The 27,450-nt window shown below is 36.4% G+C and overlaps 1 protein-coding gene and 1 long non-coding RNA gene across 3 annotated transcripts in view; one reads left to right on the plus strand and one right to left on the minus strand.

Annotated features, from left to right (window-relative positions):
• Nucleotides 1–25,628, plus strand: part of LOC308244801 — a 49,461-nt gene extending 23,833 nt beyond the window's left edge. Inside the window, exon 3 of the long non-coding RNA XR_013960176.1 lies at nucleotides 23,500–25,628. This is a non-coding gene — a long non-coding RNA (uncharacterized lncRNA). The remainder of the gene's footprint in view (nucleotides 1–23,499) is intronic.
• Nucleotides 1–27,450, minus strand: part of GPC6 (glypican 6) — a 1,157,351-nt gene that overhangs the window by 889,202 nt on the left and 240,699 nt on the right. The window lies entirely within an intron of this gene.

Here is a 27,450-nt window from a genome sequence, read left to right on the forward strand (position 1 = left end):
AGAAGTGTGAGTCTAAAAACATAGTTTCTTGGCCTTTGAAAGCCGCTAACTATAGGTGGATGCCATAACTCTCTTTTCCTTCTAATATGCAATAAATTATGTTTTGTTTCTTTTCCTTTTTTGTAATGTGTGGTTTTGTTTTATATTCCTAAGCAAGTGATTTCTCAGCCACTAATTTAGGCTAATTAATCAGGGATATGAAAACTTCTAAATTTAAGAGTATTTCCTAATGATAGAGATTACTTTTTTTAAATAAATCTTTATTGTTCAGATTATTACAGGTGTTCCTCTTTTTCCCCCCAATAGCTCCCCTCCACCTGATTCCCCCATCCCCACCCCATGCCCTTAACCCCCGCCACTGTCTTCATCCATAGGTATAAGATTTTTATCAAATCTCTTCCTGCACCCCTCACACCTCCTTCCCCCTGAGAATTGTCAGTCCACTCCCTTTCTATGCCCCTGATTCTATTATATTCACCAGTTTATTCTGTTCATCAGATTTTTTATTCACTTGATTTTTAGATTCACTTGTTGATAGGTATGTATTTGTTGTCACTTCGTTGTTCATAATTTTTATCTTTACCTTTTTCTTCTTCTTCCTCTTCTTAAAGAATATCCTTCAGCATTTCATATAATCTTGGTTTGGTGGTGATGAACTCCTTTAGCTTTTTCTTGTCTGTAAAGCTCTTTATCTGACCTTCAATTCTAAATGATAGCTTTGCTGGGTAGAGTAATCTTGGTTGTAGGTTCTTGCTTTTCATCACTTTGAATATTTCTTGCCACTCACTTCTGACCTGCATAGTTTCTGTTGAGAAATCAGCTGACAGTCTCATGGGTACTCCCTTGTAGGTAACTAACTGTTTTTCTCTTGCTGCTTTCAAGATTCTCTTTGTCTTTTGCCCTTGGCATTTTAATTATGATGTGTCTTGGTGTGGTCCTTTTTGGATTCCTCTCGTTTTGGGTTCTCTGCACTTCCTGAACATGTAAGTCTATTTCTTCCACCAGGTAGGGAAAGTTTTCTATCATTTATTTCTTCTAATAGGTTTTCAATATTTTGCTCTCTCTCTTCTTCTGGCACCCCCATACTTCGATGTTGGTATGCTTGAAGTTGTCCCAGAGGCTCCTTACACTATCTTCATATTTTTGGATTCTTTTTTCTTTTTGTTTTTCTGATTGGGTGTTTTTTGTTTCCTCATATTTCAAATCTTTGGTTTGATTCTTGGGGTCCTTTGGTTGAATTTCTGTATATTCTTTATTTCAGACAGTGTATGCTTAATTTCTGACTGGTCCTTTTCCATTTTTTTGGCATTCTCATTAAGATCCTTGAAGGTCTCACTAAGTTCCTTGGAGGTTTCTAGATTCTTGAGTAACCTTGTAACTGTGGTTTTGAACTCTATGTCCAGTAGTTTGCTTTCCTCCATTTCTTTCATTTGTGACATGTTTCTTTGTCTCTGCATTTTGGCTGCTTCCCTGTGTTGATGGAGTGGCTTTGTGTGGTAGGTGACCTATAGGGCCCAGTGGTTCAGCCTCCCCAATCACCTGAGGTGGACACGTGGTGCACTCCTTTGTGGGCTGAGTGCACAGTCTTGTTGTAGTTAGCCTTGATTGTTGTTGGTACACTGGGAGGAATTGACTTCCAAGCCAATTGGCTGTGAGGACCCGCTGTGTCTATAATGGAAGAACTACTGTGATAGAGACACGCTTATGGGGCAGGACTTGTTTCAGTGGGGTTTTGGTGCTCACTGAGTCTGTCTCTTGAGTGTGTCACTTATGGATGTGAGGAGTTGAAATCTGGTGTCGTCTCACACTGACCACTAGGTACACTGGCTCCTGGATCTCCAAAGGGGTGCAGGTCTGAGGCTACCCAGCAGTAGGTACAGCGAGATCTGCTGATTTCTCCTCTTTGCTTGGGGTTTGGACGTTTTGGAGCTGTCTGACCGAGCTGCTGTTTGTCATGTTAAGCTGCGATAGGGCAGGCCATTCACATGCAAAAGCCGCTGCGCACAGTCTGGGTGGGTTTGTAAATTGGGTGGGGTGGGGTCTCAGGGAATCACTAGGGTGTGGCAAACAGCAATGGCTGCCAGTCAGCCCTCTCTGCATCTCCGCGTTTCCGCGTCCCACACCCCAGCACAGTAAACAATGATTCCTGCGTGCATCCTCTGCAAGAAAGCCACCCTCACTTTCCGACCAATGGCAGACAGTCCAACTTCTCCCCGTAGGAGTCTGGGTCCCCAGAGTCTCTCCTGAAACTGGAATTCAGAGCAGTCGGGAGCTTGTGTCTCCCTTTGGAATGAAAAAAACAGCACACCCAGTCGCCAACCGCCAGCCCGATTTGTGTGCCTCCGTACCTCTGCTTTTCCGCGCTTGTGCACATCCTACCCGGTCTCAATGCTCTTTTCTCTTTCCTTCTAGTTGTAGAACTTCTACTCAGCCAGCTTTCCCGTGGTTCTGGTTGACAGATGTTTTGTCTTTTAGTTGCAGTTTTGGTGTGGTTGTGAGAGGCAGCACGTACAGGCATATATCTTATGCCACCATCTTCGTTTGTTCGATAGAGATTACTCTTGATTTGATTCATATAAATTCTATTGTGTTATCTGTTAGTGTCCTCCATTAATATATTTTCAAATTAATGGTAGTAGGATGCAACCAATTAGTTGATATCTTACCTTTGGTAAATTATTTTTTTTAAGTCACACTCTCACAAGGGCAATTGAACAAGGAAAAGAACAAAAGAAATCTAGATTAGAATGGAAGAAATAAAACAAATTTATTTGCAGATATGTGATCCTGTATCTAGAAAATCCTAATGAATCCATTAAAAACAAATAAAACTAATAAATGAGTTGAACAAGGTTGCAGAAGACAAAACTGACATACAGAAAGCACTTGTATTTATAGACACTAACAATTATGAACAATCTTAACATTAAAATAAGATAATTCTGCTTACAATAGCATCAAAAAAAATTAAATACAATAATATAAATGTAACAAAAGAATGTAAGACTTGGACATGAAAACTATCAATGATCATTGAAAGAAATTTAAGAACATCTAAATAAATGGAAATGTATTTAATGGATGACAAGACTTAATATTCTTAAGATGGCAATTGATCTAACAATCCCTAAATGGATCTATAAATGCAATGTAATATGTACCAAAATCCCAGCTGCCTTTGTGGCAGAAATTGACAAGCTGTTTCTAAAATTCATATGGAAATTCAAGGGACCCCAAAGAGCCAAAATAATCTTGAAAAAGAAGAAACAAGATAAGGGACTCACATTTTCCAATTTCATTTCTTACTACAAAACTATAGTAACCAAGACAATGTGGTAGTGGCAAAAGGACACAAAGGAAAATGGAATAGACTTCAGAATCCATAAAAGTGCTTGCAGTATGGTCAATTGATTTTTAACAAGGATACTAATATCATTCAATGAGGTAACAACAGTCTTTTCAACAAATTATAGCAGCACAACTGGATATCCTGAAACAAAAGCATAAAGTCGGACCCCTAACTAATATAACATATAAAAAGTCATTCCAAAAAATATAGCTAAGAAGGCCGAGACCTAAATGTTAAGTGTTAAAATATAAAACTCAGAAGAATACATAAGAGTACGTACTCATGATCCTAGAGTAGGCAGTAGTTTCTTAGATGTAACATAAAAGCACAAATGAAAAAAGAAAAATAGATAAAGACTTCATCAGAAATTTAAAATGTTTATATCAAAGAATATCATCTAGAAAGGGAACAATTGACAGAATGGGAGAAATCATATATCTTTTAAGGGGCATGTATTAAGAAATATATAAATATATAAAGAATTCTTAAACCTCAAAAATTAAAAAAAAATCACCTAAACACACACACACACACACACACACACACACACACACACACACAAAAAAAAAAAAAAAAAAAAAAAAAAAAAAAACGGGCAACGGATCCTAACATACATTTGTCCAAAGGAGAAGTACAACTGGTCAACAAACACCTGAAAAGTGTTACTAACACTTGCTAACCATCAGGGAAACACAAACCAATACCACAATTAGGTGCCACTTAATAACCACTAGGATGGCTATATCCCAAAGGAAAAATGATAACAGTGCTGTCAAAGATGGAGAAAATTGGGATCCTTGTACATTGCTGGTGGAAATATAAAGTGACACAGCTGCTTTGGAAGATAATTTGGCCGTTTCTCAAATGGTTAACCATGGAGTTCTCAGATGACCCCGCAATTTCACTCTTACATACATGTTCACACAAGTAGTTATGTATAAATGTTCAAAGCACCATTATTCATAATAGGCAAAGAATGGAAACAACCCAACTGATGAATGGATAAGCAAATGGAGTATCCATACAATGAAATATTATTCAGCAATAAAAAGAATGAAATTCAGGTGTGTGCTACAACATGGATGAACCTTGAACATAAGTAAAAGAAAACAATACATTTATATGAAATATCCATAATAGACAAGTCCATAGAGACAGAAAGCAGATTAGTGGTTGTCAGGTATTGGGGGTAAGTGGCAGTGGGCGTGATTGCTAATGGGTGTGGGGTTTCTTTTGAGGGTGATTAAAATGCTCTGGAAAGAGTTAGTTGTGATCAGTGCAAAACCTTGAAAATATACTAAAAACAGACTGTTTCCTTTAAGATGGTGACTTCATTGTGTGTGAATTACATCTCCATAAAGTTGTTATTTTTAAAATTAATCACATACTCTTCCCCATATGCCTGTTTTTTTTAAAGTCACCAGTTTAATATAGCTTGACAACAAAATAAATAATTGTGCTACAAAACCCTAGTTTATATTATCCAGCTCAAATTTCTATAATTTCAGCCACTGGGAACAGAAAATATAACCAAGATAACAAGAATCATTGTACTGATTAAACATTTCAAAGCTACACCCTTTAAGGCAGTGGTTCTCAACCTTCCTAATGCCGCGACCCTTTAATACAGTTCCTCATGTTGTGGTGACCCCCAACCATAAAATTATTTTCATTGCTACTTCATAACTGTAATTTTGCTACTGTTATGAATTATAACACAGGTTGAGAACCGCTAGCAGGGTCGCCTAAGACCATCGGAAAACACAGATATTTACATTACGATTCATAACAGTAGCAAAATTACAGTTATGAAGTAGCAATGAAAATAATTTTATGGTTGGGGGTCACCACAACATGAGGAACTGTATTAAAGGGTCGCGGCATTAGGAAGGTTGAGAACCACTGCTTTAAGGAAATGTAAGTAAAGAAATCACCATGATGTCTTTCCATGTTGTGCTGAGAGTACTATTAAGGAAACAAACTCCAAGTCGATGGATATATATTACAGTTTAAAATGTTAATTAGTTTTTATCTAAGCATTAATGTCCCTTGGAGACATACTGACAAAAGCCACAGGTGGGAATGAAAGGAACACCGCTTATCAGAAATGAGGAATAATGTCTAAGTTGCCAAAATAACCAAATTGTCTCATAAGAAATGCATGATTTGACATTCACTATCAATATTTCTAAAATGCAACTCTTATCTTGCCTTTGTTGTAAATTTCATTTCCTTGTAATGACTTCACAGATTCCCCTCTTTATATGCATGTCTCATTTATTTCTGCTTCCAGGAGGGATTAAACGAGAGAAACTTGGCCCAGGCGCTCTCTCTCCCTCACTTTCCATGGGGAATAAATCATTGTTTTCATCCAGAACACCATGTTATATGATAATTGCTCTCTCAATTTTCAGTCTTCCACCTGAACCTCTCTTATAATGATTCCCAACTCACAGAATTGCTGATGGCAAAGGATCCTAGCGATAATCTAGCTCAGAGTACAAAGTAGATAGATGATCAATATATATTTGCTGAACTAAATCCTTTGCTTTTTAGTACTAATCATGCCCAACCTCCCAGTGCAGTGATGGTTTAAACGCCAATGATGGGAAACACACCGCCTTAGGATATTCTACAGCCCATTTTGAAGAGCTCTAGTTATTAGAAAGTAGCTTCCTATGCACTTTTAACCTCCAAATCCTACTGTCTTCTGTAGCCACATACAATCCTGCTTTTGTGCTTCCCCTGTAAACATTTAGATATGTTTACGTCTGATGTTGCTTAGATCTTTTTTGTTTGTTTGTTTGCCTGTTTCCAAGATCAGAACTTTACAGTTCCTCTTGCTGCAATTCGCAAATTGAGCTCACCAATCAAGTTTGAACAGATGATTTTTGGAATCCGATTCTTGGATCCTTTTTTTGGAAATATACATGGGCTTCTCACCTCACATTTCTTGAATTTATGACAGATTCTTGACACATAATGTTATTCCACCTTTCTTTTAAGCAGGTGTGCTCCTTTTAAGCAGAATGTGGCTTTATTCTGGTTGCAAGGTCTATCCTTCAGGCTAGATGTCATCTGGTTCAACTGGCCTCTAGGCAAATAATTCTTTATGGTTCACTTGCTCCAATAGGTTGAGGTCCAGGCCTGCAAGGTAAAATCTCCCTTTCTGATTACATCTATGTATCCAACTGTAGAACTTTTTTATAACTCCCTCTCCTTAAAAGGCCCAACATACCTAGGATTTAGGAGTCTGCAGAGATATGTCCAAGGTTACTCTGATAGTGTCATTAGTCCTTTTAAGTACCAGTGAAACAGATTGGGATGTACAGTTTTGACAAGTTTCGGAGAGTTTTCCTCCATATTTCAGCTACTTTCATGGAAACATATCATGTTCTGACTGGCCATTTCACAGAGATGTAACATGATTTCCCTGTATTTTTTAGCAACCTCCCCCTACCACCACCATCACCATGTCTCTCTCAGCCAATCCTAGGTGATCTCACTCTGAAATTCTCCTTATTGTACTGTGGATCTAGAAGACATGGATAAACACAGTTATTCTGAGTAACTGTGCCACATCTCCAAAATTCACTTATTCAGTCATAATCACTTACGATTTCTCCTGTAAACTATATCCATGTTGATGTAATCCTGACAAAATGATTCATCCTCCTCTATTTCAGACTGATATGTAAATGGGGATCTCAGGAAGTCATTCATTCAACATGTTCTTCTTAAACACCTTTTGCATAACAAGCTCTGTCTTAGGTTTAGAGAAAAGGACTCAAGAATAAATGCCTTCAGGGCATGGATTATTTTTTATTGACTTTTATCACTGAAGACTAGAACAGTGACATGAATCATTGATTAAAACTGAGTCTAGGCATCAAACATACTTAAAAGTTTAATTCATTGATTGCTAAGCTAAATTTTCTAATAAATGAAATCATTTCTTAGCCAGGTTTAATGGTTTCCAATACCTAGTACATAATAAATGTCCCCAAAATGTTAAATAAATGAACTCTAGTTATTCTAAAATTCCCCATTTTGTAAGTTGTAATAAGAAACATGTATATATTTATAAATAGACCATCCAAATGCCATTAAATATCTTAAATATTAACAACTCTAAATAAGTAGCTCACCTACAGTAGCATGTTAAGATTAAAAGTTTTCTTTTTTTCTTCTTATATTAAAAAGAACATCTGCTTTAGTTAAGGCTGTACTTACTCTGTACATAAGAAACACATAGTTAAGGATGAAGTAATTAAAGGAACTTTTGAAATCTCGGCATCCTAGGATACACATAATTTTCTTCAGAAAATAAGTCAGACTTTACTCACACTTCTATTCCTAACTCAATACGTGAAAATTCTCCTTAAAAGTGTACTGACTCTCGGCTCTATAAATTATATGCACATTTTCAAATGCTTCTCTGATTAGATCCTTTTTTATTTCAAAGTAAATAAACAATTTCCTTGTGCAGTGTTTGCTTATGATAGTTGTGTTAACTGGGTTTTGATGGTTCTCTAACATGCTTCAGAAACTTACCCAGTCATTCTCTTTAGTTTTCTTTGGAAGCATGAAAACTTGTTTAAACATCATAAAAATATGCCATTATCAGCCAAAACCAGAGGGGAGTTGCAAAATCAAAACTGTAGAGAAATGCCTCTAGCATGGGAATGCCACATGAAACACCATAAAGTCAAGATGTGTCTTTATTTCTCCCATTCATGGAAATAATAGTTCATGTGCTTTAAGAATTAAGGTAATTAGATTCTCTGAATTAACCCAAATTGTCTTTAATTCTGTGAGCTTATTAAAACTTGGGTTTTCTTCTCTCAAACAAAATTAAACTAATATTTTAAAATCTGGGATGCTTTAAAATATCATTTTTGTTTTTCATAAATAAGAAGTTTTTAATATAAGTAATATTAAATATGAAACCACTGGGGTAATGGGTCACACATTCATTCCTCAACAATTTTTATAGCTAGTCAGAAAAAAGTAAGATGTCATTCAGCAAAATTTTACTCAGAATATCTAGATGTAGTTCTTATAGATACTATGTAATAATAAACATTGATTTCAGTTCATTTAGAAACCCACGTGGATCATAATTTTTCTCCTACATTAACATGATAGGCCTCAGGAAAATAATCGTGTTTCATAGTCACATGTTCATATTATGATATACTTTATTTTTTAATGTTCTATATTTATATAACCTAACCTTTTATTCACACAGTATAAGTGAACAAAAACTTGCTGTATTTTTAAAATACAGATGTGTTTAGTATTGAGTAACTGGCTATAAAGGCACACCATGATGAAGAAAAAAAACAAAAACATTTACCAACATGCCTTGAAAATGTATTTTTATTTTTCCTAAGTTATAGCAATGTAGTGATAAAGGTACACAGACTTTGTAAAAGCACTTCCACTAGTAGATACTTGTGTATTTAGAACTTGCTCCGCCATGATAACTCAAGTGAGATGGAGCTAAAACATATAGATAACTTTAATATAAACTGATGTTCTTTCTGAACTAATGCAGCACAAAAACACTAAAGTTCGACAGTTATTTGACAGAGCTTAGTCAACTGCACTTTGCTTGTTATTACCATAAAAAGCTGCAAATATGCCAACGGATGACTGTACATTGAGAGAAATAGAAGTCAGGAGCATTTTTTAAGACCAATGCCTATATTTACATAATTTCGTTGCTTTTAAAAAAAAGAAAAAAGTGTCATATTCATTTCCATTTCAAAAAATCATAAATATAAGTGTTCCAATGGACATCTTTCAACATTTATTTTCCTATTACATCAATGTTTGAGAATGTTGAGTTATGATAATGTTCACGGTGGCAAAAAATCACATCAATACTCTTATTTGGTTAGATTTTTCCAATAATACATGGAGAAACCTATTAATAAGACAAAATCTGCCATGTGAGTATCACTTATAGTATAACAGTACTCATATATATTTAATAGGATATGAATAAGGGAATATTCTCTTGTAAAAGAAACTTTAGGCATTCTCAAAAGCATAAAAAATAATTCTCCCAGACTATCTTATTAGCAACATCATGAATTATACAACAGAAATGCTTGTTCAAACTGTTTTTTTTCTGATAAGAAACACTGCATTTTAAAAAGCAACCTCTATTTTAATATTTAATATCTCCGCATATCTAGATCTCCAATAGTAGCAAGCTATTTAAGAAAGAAGTGCACTTCTTATAATGTTAAAAGCATTGCTGGCATTTTATATTATCTGCTTTTTAATGACTATGTTTTCTTAGCATTAAAAATGAATTAATCTCTTTCTTCCTAAATACTCTTGAACATGGTGAGAGAAATAGTTCAACAGGTTACTTTCCCTTGTAGAAGCCATAGAGGTTGTTGCCTCTCTTTGCATATGTGTATTAAAAGCAAAACATCTGACTGTACATCCAATTCAAAGTTCATCATCTTTTGTAGGGTTTTCAGGACACAAGATTTTCTTATTTCCCATTGAATCATATTGATTCTAGGGTAGAGTACTGAACAACAAATAAAACATGATTAAGATACTGTCTATACAGTTTTATCCAGCAAAAAAGTCAAAATTTTACTCTATAGTCATATAGTAAAAGTACTGTAAATAAATTAATATTAATAATTTGAAGAAGGCTATAAGAAATGCAAATAATTGTCACATCAATTTTCCATAGGCACATTGGAGTTACTAAGTAAAAATGCTCATCCTTTTGTATTCTGACATGTTTCAATCATCACAGTATTAGCTCTATATTAATTTAAATCACACTGACTGAACAATAGCATCTTGATGGATGATTGTTTTAAAAATAAAAAAAAAGTGTCACCCTAACCTGTTTGGTTTGGTGGATAGAGCGTCGGCCTGCGGACTGAAGGGTCCCAGGTTCGATTCTGGTCAAGGGCATGTACCTTGGTTGCAGGCACATGGGCACATCCCCAGTAGAGGGTGTGCAGGAGGCAGCTGATCAATGTTTCTCTCTCATTGATGTTTCTAACTCTCTATCCCTCTCCCCCCCTCTCTGTAAAAAATCAATAAAATATATTTTTTTAAAGTGTGAAAAGTTCCAGTTCTGAGTGAGGTGGTAATAAACAGTGACCTCTATGTTTCCCACTGAATGCAGATGGACAGAATGCAAGGAGCAGCTATCTAAGGACTCTGAATACCATCAGGCAGAGTAAAGAACTCCAGGATTTGAAATACCAACAATCCAATGATGAGTTTACTATTTTTCCCCCTGGCCTGAACACAACACACTGGCAGTAGGCACCAGAATACAACTGGAGCAAACTCCAGGGGAAGCCCTAAAGTTTTGGCTCAAGGATATGAAAGCGTACTCCAAATGGACAGAGAGGGTACAGAAATATACCATGTTCCCTCCATTCTCCATTGTCCTGCACCTCAGCCCATAGCAATCTGCCATGTCAGCCACAGCCAGCAGCAATGAGACCTTATAGAAGCCAAACCTCTGAGGGAGAACTGTCCCCTTCATTTGATGAACTATGGTTACAAAGGGGTGGGACCAAGATCTGTTTGTTTCTATCTGCCCTCCCACAGCTTGGCCTGGGATGCTGCCCCAGTTGTGGAAGTGCATGGCTGAGAAGGGTAACTAAAGCCACAGTATTCTGTATGGAGAAAGGGAAGCATCAACCAAAAGGAAATGTCTGGGAAAATAACAGAATGAGAGGAGCTTGAAGAAGTGACTTCTAAAGTCTTTTGATGAACACCTGGGCTCATCCCCAACTGCACATGTGTAGATTTGATCCTATTCAGCTTGCCAAAATATTTGAGAACTGAGTTCACCAGATACACCCACACACAGTCTCAAGTTGGCCACTGGGTGGTGCACACATGGGACAGATTCAAGTAATAGGAAAAGACTTTAAAACTAAGGTGATGCTGGAACTATAACCCACAGAAGGTTGAGTTAAAATCATGTCCTAAACCTAACCAACTTAAATTATCATAAAAAACTGACATATAAACTGTTTTTACAGAATTTAAACTAGATCCAGGGCCTCATATAATATTCAAAAACATCCGGAAAAAAAATCCAAAATTGCTCAGCACAGGGAGAACAACAAACATTTCAAGTGCACAGGAAAAGATATTAAAGAGACACCCTTCCATAATGATAAAGAGTCAAGTCACCAAGTTAATTGCTTCCCCATCCCAAATAAAAGGAGCCACATACATGAAGCCAACACCGAAAATACTGACAAGAGAAACAGACAAATCTACAAATGTAGTTAAACATTTCAATACTTCTCTCTCAGTAATAAATAAATTATAGAAAGTCAGCAAGGATTTGTAATAAATAAAAATTACCGTCAATCAACTGAATCTAATTGACATTTTAGATTACCCAATCCAAAACAGTAGCATATACATTCTACTCAAAGGCAACTGAAACAGTCGCCAGAATAGACCACATCCTGAAACATAAAACAAATAATAACAAATCCGAAGTAGTTACAATCATATACAGTATGTATTCAGACCATAATTGAATTAAACTAAAAAATCATAAACAGAAAAATAAGAGTAAATTCCCTTCAAATACTTGGAAGTTAACAATATACTTCTAAATAATCTATGCGTCAAAGAGAAAATATCATGGGAAATTAGAAAATATTATAAACTGATTGAAAATGAAAATACAATATGTCAAAGTTGTAAAATATATCTAGAGTATAGGAGAAAATTTATAGCATCAAGTGCTTCTATTAGAAGGAATTAAGAAGTCTCAAGATTTCCATTAAAATACCTACAGATTGGGGCAAATAAATATAAAGCAGGTACAGGGAAGAAAAAGAAAAGCAGAATCCAATGAAATAAAAAAAATGAAAAACAATAGAAAAAATCAATAAACCAAAACTGATTTTCAAAAAAATCAACACAATTGATAAGCTTTTGGAAAGGCAGAAGTGATAAGACACAAAGTACCACTCTCAGGAATAAAAAAATAAAAAAAAAAGAGAAATATCACCACAGACTCTTGCAGGCATTAAATGGATAGCAATGCAATATATGAACATTAATGCACACAATTCCAATAATTTAAATGAAATGGACCAATTCCACAAAGTCTGAAAACTATAAAAACTAATAACATAGATAGTATTTATAATCCTGTAACTATTAAAAATTTGACTTTGGGAGAATAAAAAACTTTTGAAAAGTGTCTCCAGGTTCACTTAGTTTCACTGGCAAATTCTACCATTTAAAGACATAATACCAATTTTATACAAAACGTGTCCAAAAATTCTCTCAGGGAACTAGAAATAGAAGAAAACTTCCTTAACCTAATAAAGAGCATCTAAAACTTAAATCTCTTATATTATGAAAAAAGGCTGAATATTATCCTGAGTAATCCTAACCAGTGCAATAAGTCAAGTTAAAAAAAAAAAAAAGCCATACAGATGGAAAAGGAAGAAATACATTTTTCTCTATTTGTTGATGGCATCGTTGTCTACATAAAAAACCCTAAGAAATGCACACACAAATTCTTAGAACTAACAAGTATGTTTAGCAAGGCCACACAGAAAAAGACCAACGCAAAAAACTTTTTTTCAAGACTACCATGTATAGTATTTCCCAAAGAAATGCTTAGGTGTAAATATAACAAAACTTGTATAGATATCAAAAATCAAAAAAGACCTAATAAATGAAGAGAGAAACCATGTTCACCAATTAGAACACTTACATAATAAAGATGTCACTTCTTTCTGAATTACCTATAACTTTAACAACATTATAACCAAATCCTCTACGGGCTTTTTCTTTTTTATTATATAGAAAAATCCAAGCTGATTCTAACATGTAATTTGAAAGGCAAAGGATCTAGGATTACTCAACATTTTTTTTTTGGGGGGGGGGGAGAAACTACAGTTGGAGGAGTAACATTATCCAATTTTAAGACTTATTTTTATAAAACTAGAATAATCAAAACTGTGTGAAATTGGTGTGAAGGTGTACAATAGAATAAAATAGTCAACCCATAAATAAATCCATCCCATGGTGGCTATTAGATTTTTGTCAAAGTTTCAAACCCAATGAAATGGTGTTAGGACATCTGAGGACCCACATGCCAAAAATAAAGGAAGAAATGAACCTTTATGTAGACCTCATACCTATGTAAACTTAACTTAAAATGGATCATAGATAGAAATATAAAATTTAAAGCTATAAAACTTTTAGAAAACTACAAAAAAAGGAAATCTTTGTGATTTGGGGTTGGGCAAAGATATGGCACCATAAGCATGATCTGTAAGAGGGGGAAAAATTGATAAACTGGGCTTCATAAAAATTGAAAATCGTGTTCTGTGAAAGAGACTTTTAGAGAATCTAAGGACAAGGTACAGTCTGGGGAAAAAAATTATATAATCACATATCCAACAAAGGACTTTTATCTAATGCCATATCCTGAATGTGAAAGTGATCACCCAAATCTCTACTTCTTCAAAGCCCTAGAACTGTGTGCATGAGTGCGCGTGCACACACACACACACACGCACACACACACACACTCCTTTTAACTCCATAATTTTTAAAATAATACAAACTTTTTTAAAAAATGGAATAATAAGCCTCCCTATTATATTATTATTTTAGTAGGATCTGTGGTAGAGCTGCAGAGTGCTAAATCTAGCAATTTTTTGTATTTTCTCAGATAACGCTAAAGATTATCTTAATTACCCTGGAGATTAATCACAGAAAGTAATGGATTGAAGTGGAGAACTAAGCCTAAAAACTCTGCCCTCAGATAAAGCAAGTACCAAAAAGGTCTAATTAGTGTCATTTGCAATGGAATACTGAAGTGGTTAAATGTTACAATGTTGGGTTTGGGTTTTTTTTTTTTGACAATTTGCAACCAAGCCAAACTTTCATTTTCTTGCAAGCTAATGAAACTACCTATCCTTGCATAGAGCATTTATTAGAAATCGCCCCAGTTAGTTATATTTATAATATTAATGCTTCTGTTAAACTTAAAGTCTCTTTCCAGTTGTCCTGCATGGTATGTATACTCTTCTTTAACACTTGTACACTGGTGAACATCACCCCTACGGCTGTTTTTTGTCTAACTCCTGTGAACCAGAAAAACACTATATTTTTTAAGAAATACAACAGTATTCTGATAAACTAATTATATAGATAGATAGATAGATAGATAGACAGATAGATAGATAGATTTCAAAACCCAATACCCAACCCAGAATTCTATTTTGCTTCTTTATTACAATAAACTACATAAGAACAACAATTCTTCAAGTTCTATGTGGAGGTTTTACTTCAACAGATTTGTAACTATTTTTCACAAACATTCAACAGTCTCATGTGGATAAAGAGATGAAATTTCTCATTCGGAGACATAAACTTACTAGTAAGGTAGGTGCACTAATCCAAACAATATCTTAAAATTCAATAACCCCAATTCATTCATTACAGCCCAATAACCATTAAAAAGTCATGACTAATTATTGAAGATATTTGTTATGTGTGAGGAAATATACTTAACAGTTTTACAGGCATTCCTCAGAGATACTTCAGGTTTGGGTCCAGACCACCGCAATAAAACAAGTACAGGCATACCTTGAAGATATTACTGGTTTGGTTCCTCACCATTGTAATAAAGCCAGAATTGAGATAAAGACCCTTTTGCTGGTGGAGGATCTTGCCTTCAACTTGCAAAAAAAACCCCACAATACTTGTGAAGTGTAATATGGGAAAGCACAATAAAACTACAATTGCTACAGTCCTCTTTAATGATTTGGAGACTCAACTAAAGATTCAGGCTAAGAAGATTACCATGAACCACACCTGGCATCAGTCATTTAGGGGGTTACAAGGGAGGAATTGCAGCTTGCCAGCTGGGCATTCTTCGAGTTTCTTTGAAGCAATCTACACAGTTGCTCAGGTGCAAAAAGAAGACAAGATACATATCAATGGGCATAGGAGTCATCTGGTGAAAAGTCACATGTTCAGTGGGTGTCCATTTCTACTATAACAACTCCATAGGCATAGTTTCCAAGGCACCCCTCATGGGACATACCATTTATAAGTCACCATATCTGGAAAGCCCAACATAATGGCAACCCCATTGGGTAGTAATATTCATTTATTATTCTTCCCAGGACATAGGCAACTTACCAATCAGGGGTCATGGCAGAAGTAATATTGCTAAGCAATTGAGTTGGTGCGCTACCTTTAACAGGCTATCAGTATTCAAAGGTAGAGAGTTAACCAAAGTTCAAATTTTCATGCAGAAAGAAAAAAAGTGTTTGCTAACATTTTGCTTGAGATTTATAAGTGAAGCCCTGACCGGTTTGGCTCAGTAGATAGAGCGTCGGGCCATGGACTGAAAGGTCCCGGGATGGATTCCCGTGGAGGGCATGTACCTTCATTGCAGGCTCGACCCCCAGTAGGGGGCGTGCAGGAGGCAGCTGATCAATGTTTCTCACTCATCAATGTTTCTAACTCTCTATCCCTCTCCCTTGGAGTTAGAAAACATGGGTTTGAACTTTGCCAGCTGCAAAACATTGGGGAAATTATTTACCTCTTGACTTTTCTTTACTATTAAAATGTGGATGATAATTGCTCTACTACATATATTTTGAGGATGATACCACAGGGCAGATTTGGATTAACTTAGAGCTCAATAAATGTTTAAAAAAAAATTACAACTGATGAGATAGTAAACTTACTGTTGGCTGATCCACAGTAATACTTGATCAGTATATAAGAGTCAAAGCCTAGAGTTTGACTCTTTATCATCAGCCACTAGTATTTTCCTTCCAATCACTCCTCTATCTGCATGCCCAAGTCTTGTACTCTTTGGAAAACAAGGAGAGTACACAACTCTTTAAATATCCCCCATAGAATCAAACTAGGTGCTCAATAAATTCTTGTGGAATAATCACTAACAGAAAACCAAATAGAACTAACAGAAAACAAAACTGTACCTTTTTTAAAAATTAAATTATTTCCTGGGGGAAGAAAAAGAGGACTGGGTGGAGATGGGCAAAGGAGGGAGAGGGTGAAATACAGGACATCTGTAATATTGCCAACAATAAAAAAAAATAACTCATTGCTATAACATAGCAATACAGATGATCCCAATCCTCAGACACCGTCATTGAAACTTATTCAATAAATATTGCTTGAGCCCTTACCAAGAGTCAGAGATGGTGTTAGAAGCTGGGAATCGAACTCTTAACAGGCTACAAACAGATTTGCCCTCACAGACAGCTTACATGACAATTGAGAATGTTGTTGAAAAGTGAGTAAACACTCAAAACGTAATTGTATATTGTGTTAGCTCTGTGATGGAAACAATAGCCTGTGGCAGACACTATGTAGGTTAATCATTTTATATAATGTAGTCACAGATGCTGTCACTTCAGCAGAAATTTGAGGACTTATCCAGGCAAAAATTAGAGAAAGAGGAGAGGTCAAGGCAGAGACCTTGAATTATAAAAAAAAAGAAAAAGAAAAAGAAAAAGAAAAAGAAAAAGAAAAAGAAAAAGAAAAAGAAAAAGAAAAAGAAAAAGAAAAAGAAAAAAACTAGTATATTTGAGGATGGATAGAAGACCATCTTTGGGTGATGGCCTTTCAGTTTATTCATGAAAAAGAAGGGGTAAAGTATAGCGGTTTACTTACAAGGCCACATTATTTCAAAAAGCCTTTCAGAGTGTGGTTCAGGTTAATTAGAGTTGTTGTCGTTCAAGTGCTAACATGGTCTCTATTTCAATCGACAAAGCTCTACACTGGTATAGGGTGGCATGCAGAAGATTACTAATGAGATGTCTGCAATAAATGGTGATAAAGGTCTACTGTCGAAAAACAAATCTCAACTCCCAAAACATGGCAATGACCTGAGCTGCACTAGAGCTCTTTAACTTAAAGCAGATCTGGTAATTAGATCAAGCCAGCAACAGTACTTTACACCCAAATTGAATCAGGAAAAAATGAAGGTCCAAATGTTCAGCTCTTGCAAGATTTAATATAATCTATGTCCATCTGGTCTTTTGGTGGAGCAGATGAACTGTGGTAGCCATTTGGCAAACCTCCATTAGACACAGATCTTCAGATATTATTTCTTTCTGCTCTCCAAACAAGCACCAATGCAGGGCCTGATGTGTGTACCTGATAAAACATTCCCATTCCAAGTAGGAGGTTTTTAAAAATATTATTTTAAATCAGGGATTTGCTAATAATAATAATAATAATAGATTATACTGCAAGTACTTTAATTTCTAATCTGAAAGTATGCGGTGGCCAGAGTGATTTATGCAACATAATATTTGGGTTGAAGCAGAATGTGTTTTTCAGAAGCACCTGAAATTAGAGCACAATCTATTCTACTTCAGACAAAGAAGAGTGTCCTAATTCTTAAATAAAATGATCCGTACACACACTGTCATACGTTGGGCAGGCTTTAGAAATGTGTTTGGCAGTATTTTGAAACCTTAGGAGGCAAACAGCAGGAAAGTAGAGCAGAAGCAGGACAGAGGGCAGGAGGAAGGAAAAGGTAGGACACGGGTGACACCCAGGCACTGCCAGACCCAATGAAGTTACTTGGTGGCCTATTGCTCTTTGATTATTTTCTTCTTATATGCACAGTGCACTTGATGATTTTCTGCTTACACCCAGGGGAGTTTGCTAAGTTAGCTGACCTCTTTATTGTAATGACTTACACAAGTCATTCTTAAGTAATTTATATGTACTCAGCAGTTCTCTTTTATTCCTTAGTTGTTTTCTTCAATTTTTATGAAATTTAAGTGGAGATATTTTTTTTTCTTACAACCTTTACAAAAGCTAGGATGCATTGGCAAGCTTGAGTTTCTTGGCTTCTTCATCTTTAAGGTTAAATTCTTAAAAGAATGACCACTTCTTAAAAATATAATTGTGAAAACTGTCTTTCAATCCTGCTGTAATACTAGAGAAGAGTAATTCTAAAGCTTTATCTACTCGTATACCAGTGGCTTCTTAGGTCCATGAGTTATCAATGTTTAAAAGTGTAGTGTCAGTAGAAAACTTGCATTTTTTCTCAGTAATGACCTGTGATAGGTTGGCAATCCTGATTAGTCTGTCATACTTAGGCATCTGATCCTCATCATTCTCCGTCTGCTTTCTATGTGCTCTATGAGTTCTGAAGGATCTTTTCAAGGATGATGAGGGATGATACTTTCATAAAGTATATTTTGAATCTCATCCAACAGAGATGACACAATAAATCTTCAAGCTATTTTAGACCATATGTCACAACTCTTGAAGGCAAACGAAGGCTCTCACAGCTTTAAGAGATTACTTAACATTGACAGCTGTTGAGGCATTTATCCTAATTTTCCTTCTTTCTTTCCATCAAGAGTATCTACTTAAGATGGCATGGCTTGTGAGCTGGATAATGTGTAATATGCTTGATGTATTACCTGAAATCACATAAATGTCCAATGATCCTTCATGTTTATCCATTTTAGTTCACTCACAAATATTTGTACTAACTGTGCTCAGGCCTTAGGAATGTAAAAAGGGATAAAACAAGCCATTAAAGGTATGCCATAAGGTTACTTGGGAAAAAAAATCATTATTGCATTAGAGGAAATTGACAGGAGACATTAAGCTGACAATGACGTTATCTAGATTTTAACAAGTGTGACTTAAGACAGATCATCAAACCCCTCTGGGCTTCAGTGACTTTGAATATGAAATGTATGGCTTCCCTATATTTTTCAAATCTCCCTATATAGTTTAAAAAGGCAATGGTAGACTGAGTCTATTATATGCCACAGTTATATATCTAAACAGTATGTAGGTACCCTTTTGGATATCAGTGAATTTTAAAGCTACTGTAAAAGGATGAAATTCCTTAACAAGCTTAATAAATGTATTTGTAATTAAAGAAAAAAGTACTACCTGGCTAGTGTTGCTCAGTGGTTGAGCACCAACCTATGAACCAGGAGGTCACTGTTCAATTCCTGGTCAGGGCACATGCCTGGGTTGTGGGCTAGGTCCCAATGCAGGGGATGCAGGAGGCAGCCAATCAATGATTATTAATGTTTCATTAATGTTTCACCTCTCTCTCCCTCCCCCTTCCTCTCTGCAATCAATATATATATATATATATATATATATATATATATATATGAAAAAGTACTATTTTTATATCTAAAACTTCAAAAGGAAAAACTTGAATCAAGTCTCCAGCTACAAGATTTTTTTAATTTATAGTTTTTTAAACTGTTTTCTGATTCTAAACATTCAGAGAAAGATCAGTAGAAAAATGTGTAGTGATAGAAGAAAATTGGGATAATTTTTGAAAATGTTAATGCAGACATACTCTCATTGAATACAGTATTAAGTCCTTCTTCAGAAGGCAAAGATTTTAAAAAGATATCAGAGATGTAGTGCATGCTTCTACACTAGCAAAGTAAACCTTGCAATGACCTTCCCAGAGAATATGTACATGGCTCAAAGTTCAAAACTTGCTGCTAAGGCACAGCTAGCATGGCTTAGTGGTTGAGCGTTGACCTATGAACCAGGAGGTCAGGGTTCAATTCCCGGTCAGGGCACATGCCTGGGTTGCAGGCTTGATCCCCATGGGGAGGCATGCAGGAGGCAGCTGATCAAACACTGAGCAACGTTTTCTCTCATCATTGATGTTTCTATCTCTCTCTCCCTCTCCCTTCCTCTCTGAAATCAATTATATATATATATATATATATATATATATATATATATATATATACACACACACACACACATATATATGTATATATATATATACATACACACATATATATATATGTATATATATATGTATATATATATATATATAATTTTTTTAACTGGCTGCTGAGGCTAGGTCACTTGCCAGCTGATACCACTTCTTCAGACATAAACTGATTCAGCTCCTGGTATTTCCAAAGGTCTATTGTGGATAACGGGCAGATTTGGATAAAAACAAAAAAGGTCTGACTGTTGTAAGACTGAGTAAAAAAAATCCTTTTGCCTAGTGAACAAACTTCTCATAATCTGTTTGGCTTCAGGCCCAATATTGGTTTCTAAATGCTAGACTTTCATCTGCCTGTATAGGAGTTAGTCAGAGAGTTTCCAAAAGTACCCACTGTCTGGAACATCTATAAAGATTCCAAGTCAGTAATGCAAGGATGGAGCCTAAAACCTGTGTCCTGAGAAAACTCCCTAGGTGAGGAGAGCACATAGTCAGGTTTGGGAAGGGGAGGTACTGTCCTGGTTACATTCACATCTTACTTGCAATTCTTTTTTGGCAGAACTAAAAGTTAGTTCCTACCAGTTATTAAGCTGTAGACCACTGTATGTTCTAGAAAAATTAAAAGCTGTGGCGCAAGTATTATATTTTTCAGATAACTGATATCTGAGGACAACAATACAAAACAAAACTCTGAGTCTGTCACTGCCAGATTCATTCAACAAGTGTTTACTCTCTACTCCTTATTGGTGCTAAATTAAGTTTTAGGGACATTGGGAAATAAAAACTTCAACAATGGATGGAATCCTCATTGTATAAAGTGCTCAGTTTCTAATCATAAATTCATATGCGCATTACAATATCAAAACCAGTAGTAGATGACTTCATGTGCAATATACACATAAAATATTTTTAAACCGTGTTACTCAATAGTGAGTCTACATAAGAAATAGAACACTAATGAATTCTAGAAGGGTGAAATCCATCACAGGAAGATGTATAATATATAGAAAACAAATGATATGATTTTGTCCCAAATTGTTTTTTTGACCATAATCTTCCAAAGGAATGACTCACTACTTTTACTTCTAGACAATTATTACATTTTAATTGTTTTTCTAATAAATCAAGAACTCTACTTTTCATTGAAAAAATTAAATAATCATCTTGCTTATATTTATGAGCCACACAATGGAATTACATCATGGATAAGTTGGTGACTTTTAAATAATAATTATCACCATTAAATATAAAATGAAATGCAGTGTTCTCTATTGAGTAAATTTAAATGTCGTGCAATTTTTAACCTAACTTTATCATATAAAAGAACATATGAATTTAAACCTTTTACTTAAAATATTATGGCCAAAGGCTCTCTATTTCCAAACTGTCAAATATAAAAACTGATATTACTGCCAGAGTTTTCCCCAAGGTTGAAGAACCAGCAGTAATTAAAGAACATTTATTCAGTCAAAAAACAGAGACACAATATACAGTATGACATCAACTTGGCTGCCGCAGTCTCTCAAGGTCAGGAAATCCATCACAATGACAACAGCTCATAGCTAGAAACAGGGCAGAGTGACTCTAATGAGTAAGAAGCAAAGATAGTATTTTGTAAAGAAGCCAACTAGACATTGCAGTGTAGGAAAGGTGCCACCAGAGACTCCCTGAAGTTATTTCAACCCCGCCATGGAGACAGACGACGATAAAGCAGATAAGGGTGAACACACAGCCGAAGCCAACAGAACAGAGTCAGTCCTGAGGTCTACTTAAATCCTGAACAAACGGCATTGATTTAGAAGCATTTGTGTGGTTCCCACGAGATATCATACGGCACAACTTCAGGGGATGCCATTTACCTAGAATACACTGAGATTACATTTTGTGAGACTGAAAAGTCTAGTAACACTATATTCTAAAATTATAAATACTGACCCCTGAGTGTGTCAGAAAACCTCAAGGAAATGGCCAAGACAGGGCATCTAAATGAAAAATTACAGGAGAATATAGTACCTACAAAATCTCAAAAAATGACACTGTATCACAACATTGTGTTAAATGTAGGAACTGACAATTGTAGCTTAGAAAATCCCAGGTCCAGTACTTTTCCTAAACTCTGTGTAAATGAAGGAATAGTACTTGGAGATTTGGTTGTTGTAGTGCAATGACAACTCTATTTTTCTGTTAGTTGCTGTCATTTGAGCAATCAATGAATCTTTTCATAATTATTTCAATGACAGTGTATTATTAGAGAAAAAAGTTAAGCCAAAGAATACTTTTATCTTTTATTTGTAAACAATACTCAAGTGTTTCTTTTCAGATATTATTTTAATCAAGTTGTTTCTTAAAAATATAGATGCAAAACTTCTCTATTAAAAAAATAAGTAATAAAATTCACCACTTAATTTATCAAAGAATTATTTTACTTAATGGTTTCTACCAAAATTTAATAACTCCCAAATTACCCTACAAATATAGTGTCAGCAAGTGTTAAATCACGGACCCATTGGAATAACCCCACTGTCACTAGATGGCATGCATGTATTTTTGGACATAAACTGTATTATTTCTGGAAAATAAGATAAATGAATATAATTTCACAATAAATAGTATGTTGTCACAGCGGCCTCGGGAGAAATGTATATACTATGGAATCTAGGAAAGAAAATTAAGTTGTTTTGAAACATTATAAATGTTTACATCATAAAGATCTAGTTCCCATTACCCAGGATTTAACAGTGATAGAATATTTTCCCCAATTTCTTGACTTTTGCCATAATATTATTCTAATTGCAATACTTATTACATTGATTCATTCCATACATTATTTCCTTCAGTATCAGGCATGTATTATTCTTAATACTGAGGTTACAAGTGAAAAAACAGAGCTAGGTGTCTGCCTTCGTGGACTTATCTTTGGGTAGGAGAGAAGAGGGAGGCTTGCAGACAATGGCAGGAAATGTACGAAACATGTAAAATGATTAAAAATTTTTGGAGTGTGATGAATGTTCGAAGGAGATAAACACAACGAAAGATGATATGATGGTAAGTGGGGGACACTTTGGGAAGGGAGGAGTTAAACAGAATCTTTACACCAAAATTCCTTCTACCTAGACATCTTATTTTGTGTATCTGTGTCTCCGCTGGGCAGTTTATGTGACCACAGTGCTGTAACCTTTGAGACTCTCCTTTCTATAAAAATATATTAGATCAGAGAAGGCCCCCCCACACACAAACATGCATGTTCTCTCAGCCTCCTACCATGGTTATCTGTGCATGTGTATTACCATAGTGTATCAATAAATATTCTCCACGATATAAACTAGTGTGGCTTTTATTCATACATATGCACCTTCCATTTTCATTGTAGGAATGAATCTTCGCTGAGTGAGGGGGAAGCAGAAAAGGAAGACTAATGAATAGTTCAACATCTCAAGTCCTAGACAAGCAACCCTATTTAACCAGATAGCTGCAAATCTTTTCAAGATTGCATTATAGATGTCCAGTGTTTTTGAATATTCATCTTTGGGTAAAGATATGTAGATAAAGTTTTATTGCTTCTCATAAATATTTCTGGTTTTCTTTCTTGCCACCACAGGAAAAATTGCATTTCCTTGCCCCTTTGAATTTAGGGGACAAATGTGACTTATTTCAGTCAATATAATTTGAGCAGAAGTGACACGTCCCAATAAAGACTGTTTTTTGTGTGTGTGTTTTTTTTTTTTTTTTGCTGGTTCTAGGCCTTCCAATACTCCATCCCCTTGGCCCGGAGACTATAGAAGCACATGCTACATGCAGGCTCAAAAGTAAGCCATCAAATGATGGTGGAAGACACATCAGGATTCCCTTTGGAGTTTGAAAGAAATAAAACTTGATTGTTTTAAGTCACTAGAATAGCCTATGCTAACTCTTAGGAGTGGAATCCTGTCCCTCTAAAATTCACATGTTGATGTCCTAACCCACAGTCCCTCAGAATGTGACTTTTTTAGGAGATGGGTCACTGCAGATGTAATTAGTTAAAATCATATTGGAGTAGAGTGGGCCCCAAATCCAATATGATCAGTGTCCTTATAAAAAGGGGAAAACTGGACACAGGCACACACACAGCAAGGACACCATATGCAGATGAATGGAGACATCAGGGTTATATAGCAGAAGACATGGGACTCCAAAGATTGCCAGCGAACCACCAGAGGTTGAGAGGGAAGTCTGAAATAGATTCTCCTTCATGGGCCTCAGAAGGAACCAACCCTGTTGACATCTTGATCACAGACTTCTGTCCTCTAGGACTATGAGATAATAAATTTCTGTTAAGCCACCCATTTTTGGTATTTTGTTACAGCAGCCTTAGCAAATGAATGCTCTGTCCCAATAAAACTATATATTGTTTCAAGCAGAAGAAAGTACATGTATGGGGAAGGGAGGGCATAACTAATAGTGCAGTAGCTAATACCTTTATGAGGGAATCCAATCTATTTATATGACATTAGAGGCCCGATGCGCAAAATTCATGCAGGAATAGGCCTTCCTTCCCTCGGCTGCCGGCAAGCACCCAGGACCCAGGCACCCGGGACCCGGGCTTCCCTTGCAGCCCTGGCATCATCCAGAAGGTCATTCAGAAGGACGTCCAGTCTAATTAGCATATTACCCTTTTATTATTATAGATAATACTAGGGGCCCAATATATAAATTCGTGCACCTTGAAAGGAACTGTGGGCCGCGAGGCTGTGGTGGGCACAGGGGTGAGTCTCAGCCCATCCTCCGCACCCCCACCCGGCCCCTCCCACCACGGTCCCCAGTCCCCTGTCTGCCAGCATGCCCCACTCCCACCGCTGCTGCTCCCACATGCTGCTGGCGCTGGCCCCTCTTGCACCCGCTGCTGGCATGGAGCAATTGGGGCTGGTGCCAGCAGCAGGTCTGAGTGGGGCTGGCACCATCAGCAGGTGTGAGCAGCAGCTGCCGGCCCCGATCTCCCCTCAGGAGCAGGGGGAGGTGGAGAAGCCCTCAAGGGTAATTGGGGCTGGCAGCCACCACTCACATCCACTGATGGCCCTGAGTGATCAGGACCAGCTCCAGGCACTGGCAGTGGGTACACGAGTGGCGGCTCTGGCGCCAGCTGTGGGTGCGAGTGGGGATGGCACTGGCAGTGGATATGAGCATTGGGTGGGACCGCAGCGTGTGGGAGCAAAGAATATTCAGTAACCACCAGAGGCTCACCCCGATGGCAGTGACCAGCACCCTACCTTGGTCTGGCACCCCTGCTCACCTGCTCCACCATCCCACCACGGCCAACCAGTTGTTCAATTGTTCGGTTGTTCCGCCATTTGGTCTATTTGCATATTAGGTTTATATATAGATAGATAGATAATGGTAATTTAAATTTTCTTTCATTTTCATCTCAAAAGTGGGGATAATTATATGTTTGATTTTTTAAAACTAAGAAAATATACTTATGTTCAAAATGAAAGTGCCCACACTTAAATAAAAATAAAGTTTATTAAATTTTCTTGGAAGCTAGTTCCATATTTATGAGATCCTATTCTGTTGTTCCTTAATTACAAATGCTGAAGCTTTTCGCTTCAGAGGAACCGAAATGTTTGCTATGACTGAATAAGGGTTCAGAACGTGTTTACTAACACATTAATCTCCAGGTGCAGAGAAGTCAAGACACTTGGGAAAATTCTCTAGTCCTCACACAGGTTGCCTCGGGAATGAGGGTAAACAGCTAGAGTGCTAGCTCCCCAAGATAGCACCTATACCCACCAACTTCAAAGAAATGCTGTCTAGACAGAATAAAGATTCTACTTTCAGGTAGCTGGCCTGGAAATATAGAGAACTTTATAAGACTCTTTCTTTCTGAAATGAAACACTCCATGAACATCAAATTCATGACACAGAATTTAGAAACACGGGAGATGCTTGATATTTGAGAGGGCTGTGACCCTAGTCCCTTGCAGAGAGCACCAGGGCTCTCCAGGGAGACCACTTGCAGACTGGGACAAGTGATGAAAAGAGACACAATGCAATGTCTCTGATAGGCCGATGACTAGGTCCTTTCATGAGTTTCATCTCACATACCTAACTCAACCACAATGACAATTCTTTTATCTTAGAACTCCCCTACTTCTTGCCTTTACAGATGACTACTATATTTTCTTGCTGTCTTTTTTACTTTTTCTTTAGTTGCCTTTCTTGGCTTTTAATTTTTGAGTCTACCTCTAAGGAGATATTTATCGAGTGCTTATTCCTTACATCTTTATTCTTTCCTGTATATGTTCTCTCGTGTTCCCTCTCTCTCTCTCTCTCTGTCTCTCTCTCTAAGGAAAAAATCACAAGCATTATGGCGAGACATACCCAGATTGAAATCAGGTCTTCAGACTGACTAAGGGGACAACATAACCCACCTGATTTTATTTTACTTCATTAGGAAATAACCACATTTTCCTTAGAAGATGATTATGAGATTTAAATGAGCTTTAACACATGTAAAGTATACAGTACATAGTAGGCACTTCACAAAGCCTAATGCCTGACTCCTGAAGATCTCACTCAATATCCTCATTTCAACTGTCTGTCACAACATAAATCTGGTAAAGCTAATGAATGAAAAGCTTGCAATAGAAAGCAGTGGTGCGGGATTGGAGGGAGAAGAAGAACTATGTAGATTTGAAAACTGGAATATGCAATTCGGGAATGACTTAGATCTCTGACACTAGCAATATTTAATAATTCGGGAACCTAACAATGTCTGAGGCTGAAGAGTGTCCAGGAAATGGACCCCTCTTGTTGTTTTGGATAATGTACACATGAATTTATTAAGCCCATGCCAATAGTTTACCCTTTAGGATTTACATAACAAAGCAGCCATGATACACACCTAGAGGACATGAGGTAAGCATATAGAACTAATTCATATAGAGAAAGATATCCCAGCTGGAGAAGGGCTGGCACATTTCAGGTGTTGGAGAAATGAACAAATAGCAAAATGGAAAGGGTTTGGAACAGGGAACCAGATTAAACTCATCTATAGCAGTGGTTCTCAATATCTACTTTAATTCAAGTTCTTTTTGAAGAATATCAAGTTGATCCACTGTTATTTGGAATTTTAATATAAGTAAAATAGTAATACTAAAAGAATGAGGGCAATGGGCCAAAGTGTTGCCACTCTTGATCATCAGTAGAGAAAAAGAAGATTCTAAAAAGCTTTGTAAAACTTTCACTTGATACTTACTGCTTCAAGATCAATAATCTTTCTAGACATTTTAAACTATGTCACTCATGTAGATATGACAACAGTGATTCTTAAAGAAGCTGTTAAATA

This window comes from Plecotus auritus, assembly GCF_963455305.1.
Source record: "Plecotus auritus genome assembly, chromosome: 3".
NCBI lineage: Eukaryota > Metazoa > Chordata > Mammalia > Chiroptera > Vespertilionidae > Plecotus > Plecotus auritus.